Genomic DNA, 7,523 nt, shown 5'->3' with positions numbered 1-7,523 from the left:
GCTTTTTAATGGTGATGTAGTTCTGATATCTATGAAAGGAAAAGGAGAATGAAAGAGTTTGGGTAGAAAAACACCTCAGGGGTTAAATTCTGAGGAAATTCTTGACCACCACAAAGATTGCTCTCAGAGCGAGCAATGGAAAATGGGAGGAAATGGCAGTGTAATACTCCCAGCTCCATACTCAGTCATGATGCTGAAGCCTTCCAAATTGAAAATCACCATTATACCTAGAATCTTAGCTTCAAGGATATCTGCAATACAGGAAGATGTATGAGATAGACATTGATATGATTATTGACTGGACAATACATTGTATCTAACTGCCACAGACCCCTACCTCACACCATATTAAAAATAAGTTTCATATGGATTAAACAGTCACAAGTAAAACCAAAGAAATCTTTGCAATTATTAGAAGAAAAGTAAGAATACACAGGGACATATTTATATAACCTTGGAGAAAAGGATATTTGTGCTATTATATAAAGAATTCCTACAGAGCAAAAGAAGAAAGACAAACCAGGAGAAAAGTAGGCAATGTATATGAATAAGTTTCAGTGTTTAGCCTACTTACAATGATGGCTAAAGTGAGTTTTTTTGTAGGAAGCATATGGTCAGATCACAGTTTAAAGAAAAAATTCAAGCTATGTCTTTTAATTGAGGTGTTTAAACAATTTACATTTAATTTTTCATTACAGTGCTTGGAGTGGCTATATTAATATCACACAAAGCAAATTTCAGAACAAGGAATATTCCTAAAGATAAAGAAGATCACTTCACAGAGTAAAGGAATCAGTTCACTGGGAGGACATAGCCATACCAAATGGATGTGTGAAACAAAGAGAACAATAACAAGAAACAGACAAATCCATAATCATAGGGAGGGATTGTAAATCCTCATGTTCTTATCTCATAATTTTCTATTCTTGTTAAATATTTCTATTGTTTTCATCTCTTTAAATGCTTGATCAAACTTAAGACCTTTTTCAGATTACTTTAGAGTACCTAGTTTCTCATGTGAGTTACCACATTTGTTGAGCCAGCAGAACGTCTGTGTTGGCTTTGGACTTTCTGACATGCTTTCAGTTCTTGCCTGTGAGCTCACTTTCAACAGGAGTTTTTTTCTCAGGCACTCTGCATTGGTAAGCCTCCTTACAGGTAATTTCATTATTGCCTCTTTCTACTCTTTTTTTAGGTTGGCCTCTTCTGACTCTCTATGGTTTTGGCTTCATTTTTGGTACCTAGGAAATTTCTTTTTTTTTTTGTTTCTGAGCTTAGCTATATTTTAAAATGAAATTTTGAAAAGTTATATAACATTGTGATATTTGGAACAGGTTTGGGAAATTCCCATATCTGATTTGATTTTGGTTTTGATTAGAGCTCTTATTAATCTCCTAAGACAAAATATTGAAGTCAGCCTTCACCCTCTTTCTCTGCTTGTTGTCTTTTGTCCTGAAATTATAAAATTACAAGTTTTTTTTAACGGAGAAAAATTACATTTCAGGATTGCAAGTGATGTCTGGCTTTTTGAGGAGACTAAAACTTGCTTTGTGGAAGGTGTGCTTTTGCTTCAGAATGCACCATTTGAGCTGACCCCCAGAGCTCTGTTAGTACAAAGCAAGGACCTGCCTATCTGTCTTGATGAGTATGAGATAGCATTTTGGGATCCTAAAGGAGATTACTGACTCATGAGATGTTAATACCCCTTAGTAATATACATGTAGTGAATTGGTTGAATTATGTCTCTGAGGGTTGTTTTATTTAGAACACCACCATCTCCTAATTTGGAATCAGACTATCCTATGCCTGAAATTGGTGTGTTCTTGCAAAGTTGTATGTATTAGTCTGGGATCAGTTGTTTGCATATGATAAGGAGCTGGGTGGGGGACAGAAGTACTCACTTCCTCATTGTAGGGGAAGCTGCCTGGCATAGTCCAACTAGGACTGGGAACTGGTGTCCCACAAGAGGTGCTGTTTTAATCGCCAACTTAGGGGAAATGCCCTCTACGTATTGTTTGATATCCCCATGATCAGTAATGCAGGGAAGAGGCTAGTTGTGGAGTAGGACAAGAGAGTGCAGAAGGCAGAGGTGAGATGAGAATATGACTTCTTGGGGATAAGGTGACTTGGGGTCACAGACCTGCAAAGAGGGGCAGGTGGGTGTGGCCTGACAGTGGGAGAAGCTTCATCCTGAGGTGTGCAGGGTTGGAGAAAACTTGGAAGTCGGCTCTAGGCCCCATGCTCTCAGCAGAGCCACTTCTTAGAACAGTGATAAGATGCATCTGGTGGGTACTTCTGTTCTCCCCGAGGTTTCTCTTGAGGCTGGCTGTGGTGTAGAGGAATTAGGAGGAAAGCTGGCCCATGCTCTGCACTTGGCAGGAGGGAAAGAGGCCTAGTGGCTCTGGGTGCAAAGGGGCCGGGCAGGGAGCTGGGTACAGTGGTGGTGGGTGGAGTTGAGCAGGAAGGCAGACACATTTAAGGCTTTGCGGGCCACGGGGCCTTATCTTGTAGGTCATAGGTAGCTACTGAAGGACAGTAAGAAAGATGGTGGTTTACCACACCCCCCACCTCTCCATAGTATTGGGGATTGAACCCCAGGGCCTCATGTGTCCTACGCAGGTGAGCTAAACTGCTGAAGGACATTTAGAAAGATGGTGGTAGCCAGGTGTGGTGACACACACCTGTAATCCCTATACTCTGGGAAGCTGAGCCAGGAGGATCCCAAGTTGAAGTCCAACCTGGGCAACTTAGTTACTTAACATCCCATCTCAAAATAAAAAATTGAAAAAAGGAGGGGGATGGTGAGGATGTACCTCATTGTGAAGGCCCTGGGTTCAATCACTAGACCACATTAAAAATTAAAGATTGTGTTGTGATCAAACTTGTATTATATAGAAAGAAAACCTGGACTTTCAGGACTTTATAGAGAACTGCAGTGGAGACCTGCTGCTTTAGTCTACCCAACACCTCTTTTGTCCCTCCGAGGACACAGAAGCCCCTCCTATGGGAACCTCTTCCATGTGGTTTAGTGAGAATTGATTGAGTCTTCCCCAAAACAGTGTCACTCAGCTGGACATAGAACTTGCCCAGAAGAGTTGCTAAGAAAGACCATCTTGTTTTGGTGAAGGCTTTAAGCTGGTAGGATGTGAATGTAGGCCCACTGGTGACCAAAAATCTTGCTGCCAAATATTTTCTCTCTTCTTGGAGAGAAAATATTTGCGAGATGGTGGGAGATAGAGCCTGAAGGATGGAGTTTGAGGTGCAAGGTTCAGCCATGGATAAGGCAAAGAGGAAACAGGTAGTTGGAAGAGAGAACCCCAAGGATATTGTTGAGATACTACATTCAACCATTCCTGAAGCTTACTCGATCTTTCCTTTCTCATCACCAATATTTTTTTCTTGCTTAATCTGCTTTGTTGCATTTCTTTCACATATAAGTGAGAGTGCTGACAGTAGCTTGTTCTTCCCAGTTTGCTCCTCTCTAGACTCAATATCCTCAGTATGTGTTGTGTCTGAGGCAGTTTGTAGGTGTCCTCCATCCTAGCCAACCTCTTCTGGATTAAGGAAAGTCCATACTAATTCTCTGAGGCCATTCTAAGGGTTATATTACAATAAAGTACATGGTGGCCTCTTCTCTGAAGAAACTGAGATATAAGTTTGATTCCCAGCAGTCAGTCCTGGTGAGGCTTTTTGAGGGGCCCTGGCCATGGCTATGTAACTTGAGTTACATGCACATCGATAAAGAACAAAGCACCTTGGCTTGACTATGGGGAGATCTGAGGTCAGAGCTGGAGAAATCTGTTTCTAAGTGGGATGGGAAGGAGTGTGTCCCTCCTTTATAGTCCAAAGCATCCCAGGGTTGCCCCAAAATACAGATGAAACCACTCAGTCCTCTTAACTGGCTGTTAATGAGCCCATCCACAATTTAAAAGTTGCTCTCAGAAAAGGCAAGAACGGGACAGGGAAACACAGAGATCGCTTTTATTATCTGAGTGGAGGTATGGCCCAAATGTGTGTGTGTGTGTGTGTGTGTGTGTGCATGTGTGTGTATGCACACGCACACATGAAGCAGGGAGTGGGGTACTCACTTCCTCCCTGACCTTCCAAAGGTGTCTACAGTCCCCTTGGTTAGGGTAACCTGAGGACCTGCCTTCCAGCAGAACAAACCAGGATGTGAACCTGCCTCCAGGTTCCATGGGACCTGCACTGAACCTCAGCAAGTCCTGCTCTGTCTTCTTCCTGGACCCTAGCAACTTACAAAGTTAAAACTCAGATGACTTCTGTTTAGGGAACCCCAAGTCTTATGGCCTTATGGAGCCACTGTGTCTTTTAATATACAAGAGAAAACGGGTCAAGCCCTCAACCCCAAATAGAGAGAAACCCAGGGCTTCCTGTGATATTTCTGGGGATTTTCTCCCAATCCCTTCTTACTCCTCCCTCCCTCCCTCCCTTCCTTCCTTCTCTCCTCTTTCTCAGGCTGTTTTCTCCTTTTTGTCTTATGTCAAAACAAATGTAAAACACAGACCTTTCCCTTGATTCCCCCAGAGTAGCTCTAGCATAAAGCATATGTAACATACTTTTTCTACATGTAACTGGGAGAAGTAGTTGCATTTAGCACAAAAAAAACCAGCTTAAAGTCAAATATCAGTGGTTTCCTCGGTTCTGTCTCACCTCCCACTAGCCAGTTTACCTCCTCCAGGTCCAGCCTTCACCAGCATCACCCTCCCCTCCAGCCTCCCCTTTGTTGCTCCCATGGGGTGGCTTAGCCCTACCCCTACTCCAGCTGCCTCTGGGCCAACTCTGCCCTCTCAGAAGTCTGCTCAGGATCGGCTTTGAAATGACTTTTCTTTACCATGGTCACATCATTAGTCTCAACTCCTTCCCCTACCAGCCTCTGCAGGCGTGTAAAGATCCATCATCCCTTTGATATGAATTATGTCACCTCCTTGGAGGACAGAAGTAGATGGAATAATTCTATTGGTTGTTTAAATAGGAGCTTTTTCTGTTTGCTGCTCAAGCTTAGCTAGAGCCCGGAGATATTTGCATCATCCCTTCCTGCCTTGTTTGATGCTCCCTAGCCCACTAGTCAGCACACCCTGAGTCCCACGCTGCCCCACAATCCAAAAGCCTTCTTGAAATAGCCCAAGCCCTTATTTCCCAGGTCTTCTCCCTCCCAAGCTGGAGTACCAGCCTTGGGCTTCCTTGAGGCATAAGGTCCTCTTCTTTCTCCTCCAGCAAGATCTCAGCTTGCTTCTGCGTGGCTGAGGGTCTCACAGTGCATGATTCAGACCCAGGGCCCCTAGGCCTAGCAAGTCCCCAGCAGCAGGTGGAACAACCCATGGGAAACACTCAAAAAACATTGACCTGGATAACCCAGAGCTCCACCGTGCCCTGGCCCTAGAGGAAAGGACTCAGGCTGGGATTTGCTCCCCTAACCTTGCATAAACTATAGACCTGGTTTTCAGACCGGTATCTGACCAGGCAGCCTGAGAAAGATAAGGAGCCCCATCCTGAGAGGCAAGACTCAGATCCAGCCTATTTCTACCTACAACTAACTTCAAGGGGTAGGGAACCCCCTCCCCCTACTTGGGCCTCTGTCATCTGAAGAACAAAGGGCTGGACTAGATGAAGCAGGGAAAGTTTAAACCAGTCTTGGGAAGGGGGCGATCTTACTTAGGTCAGGAGCTCAACATGGTGCGTGGAGCTAGGTGCTCTGTAACAGCAGAGGCAGAGCTGCCCCCACTGGAGCGGTTAGGGCTGGGTGGCTACTGCCCTTAGAGGCCTAGGATGCTGGGTTCTGAGAAACTAAAGAGGCCAGTGTGCCTGGGATGCAATGGGTACAGGAGGATGTAATGGGTACACTCAGGATGAGATTGGAGAGTTGGGCAGCTGCTTTGGAGACCATATCTCAGGGGAATGGAGACCCTGGAGGAGGTTTTCAGAGGTGGTCTGGCATGATCTATCTATATTCTTAAAAGATCATGTTCAGATTGGGGATGTACCTCTGCAGTAAAGCCTTTATCTAGCATGAATGAAGCCCTGGAACGCCAGCCCTGAAATAAAAAAGCAAGCATGAGGAGAGCAGACTAGCAGGAGGCTCAAATGGAACTGGATGAAGGTGAGAACAAAGCAGCAGCCTCATTCTAGAATGCAGTGGAGATGAAGAAGTGTGCATGGGGACAAGGCACATTTTGCAGGTAGTGTTGCCGTCAATATGAAGATGCTAGACACCTTGGGTCTCCCAACACCTAGTTGGGGCTACTTCACCAGGACTCAGGTCCTATGGCCATTCATATGTCAGTGAGTTCATCCAGCCTCAGAAGGAAGGGTCATCAGGTCCACTGAGAGCTCATACAACTTGGATGCCAACCAGTATAGTTTAAATGTAAAATTGCACATGCTCAGAGGTGGAGCTTTTGGAAGGTGCGTGGATCATAGAGACACTATACTTATCAGTGGATGGCTGAATGTGCTGTTAGGAGGTGGGGCCTGGTTAGAAGAGGTGTGTCATGGGGCGCATTTGTTTGGAGGGTGTATCTGTCTCTCTAGCTCCCTGCTTCCTCTCTGCTTCCTGGATGCCATAGGCTGAGCAGTTTTCCAATACCAGCTTTCCACAACAGTGTTTCTGCATTGGAACCAAGTAAGCATGGATTGAATCCACTAAAATTATGAGCCAAAATAAACCTCTCCTTCTTTTTTTGCAAGTGGTATATATTTTGTCCTAGTGACAGGAAAGCAATTAATACAGAAGGTGACTAGGTGGGAATCTTAGGCCTCTCTCACAGTGATGGTGGGAGGGGAAAAAATGAAAGGAGCTTGTGACAATGGCTAGAGCATCTGCATTATACCAGCGGGTGACCTAAATGTTAGAAGGACCTTTTTCACTGGTTTCTCCTTGTCTGTGGTGGTGAGAAAAGCCCCTGCTAGTCAAGCTTTAGAAGCCTTGCTTCTAGATGTGGTTCTGGTTCAGCTTGGCTACTCCAACTTTCAGATGGCTTTGGGTTGACTTCCTGCTTCAGGTGTCTACTAGCCAGGTCTGGCAAACAGGTGACTCAATCAATTGAGTTTTCTTGGCTGTGATGGGTTGGTTCTCTTTGGGAATAGAGATAGACGTGGGGTCCTGTGAGACAGAGAAAGAGAGAGAACAGCAAATGGGGGTTTGGTGTGAAAGGGGAGGCCACTTGCTAAATAAAATGTAAATCAAGCCCACAGTGGCTGCCAAGAAGAAAGAAGTGGCTGATGAAAACCTTATGTCTCTGAGTAAGTGGACCAAGAAGCCTGCTCTGCACACGTGTTGAGGATATTGCTCTTGGTCTCCCATGCAATGGAAAAATCTTCTATTTTAAAGAATACAGTGTTGAGAGGCACTTTGAGACAAACCACATTTCCCAATTAAGTAGTTTACAAGGTCAGTAAAGGAAGGACAAAATAAGCCAGCTGAAAAGGTCTTGCTCAATAACAAAATTTGTTTAAAAGCTTAATGTCACACTCCAAAATGGTAAGATAGGCTCATGCTGTAGGTT

Source organism: Chinchilla lanigera, unplaced genomic scaffold, assembly GCF_000276665.1.
Source record: "Chinchilla lanigera isolate Chin_1 unplaced genomic scaffold, ChiLan1.0 scaffold00068, whole genome shotgun sequence".
NCBI classification, from domain to species: domain Eukaryota; kingdom Metazoa; phylum Chordata; class Mammalia; order Rodentia; family Chinchillidae; genus Chinchilla; species Chinchilla lanigera.
Note: the sequence above shows the minus strand (reverse complement) of the source record.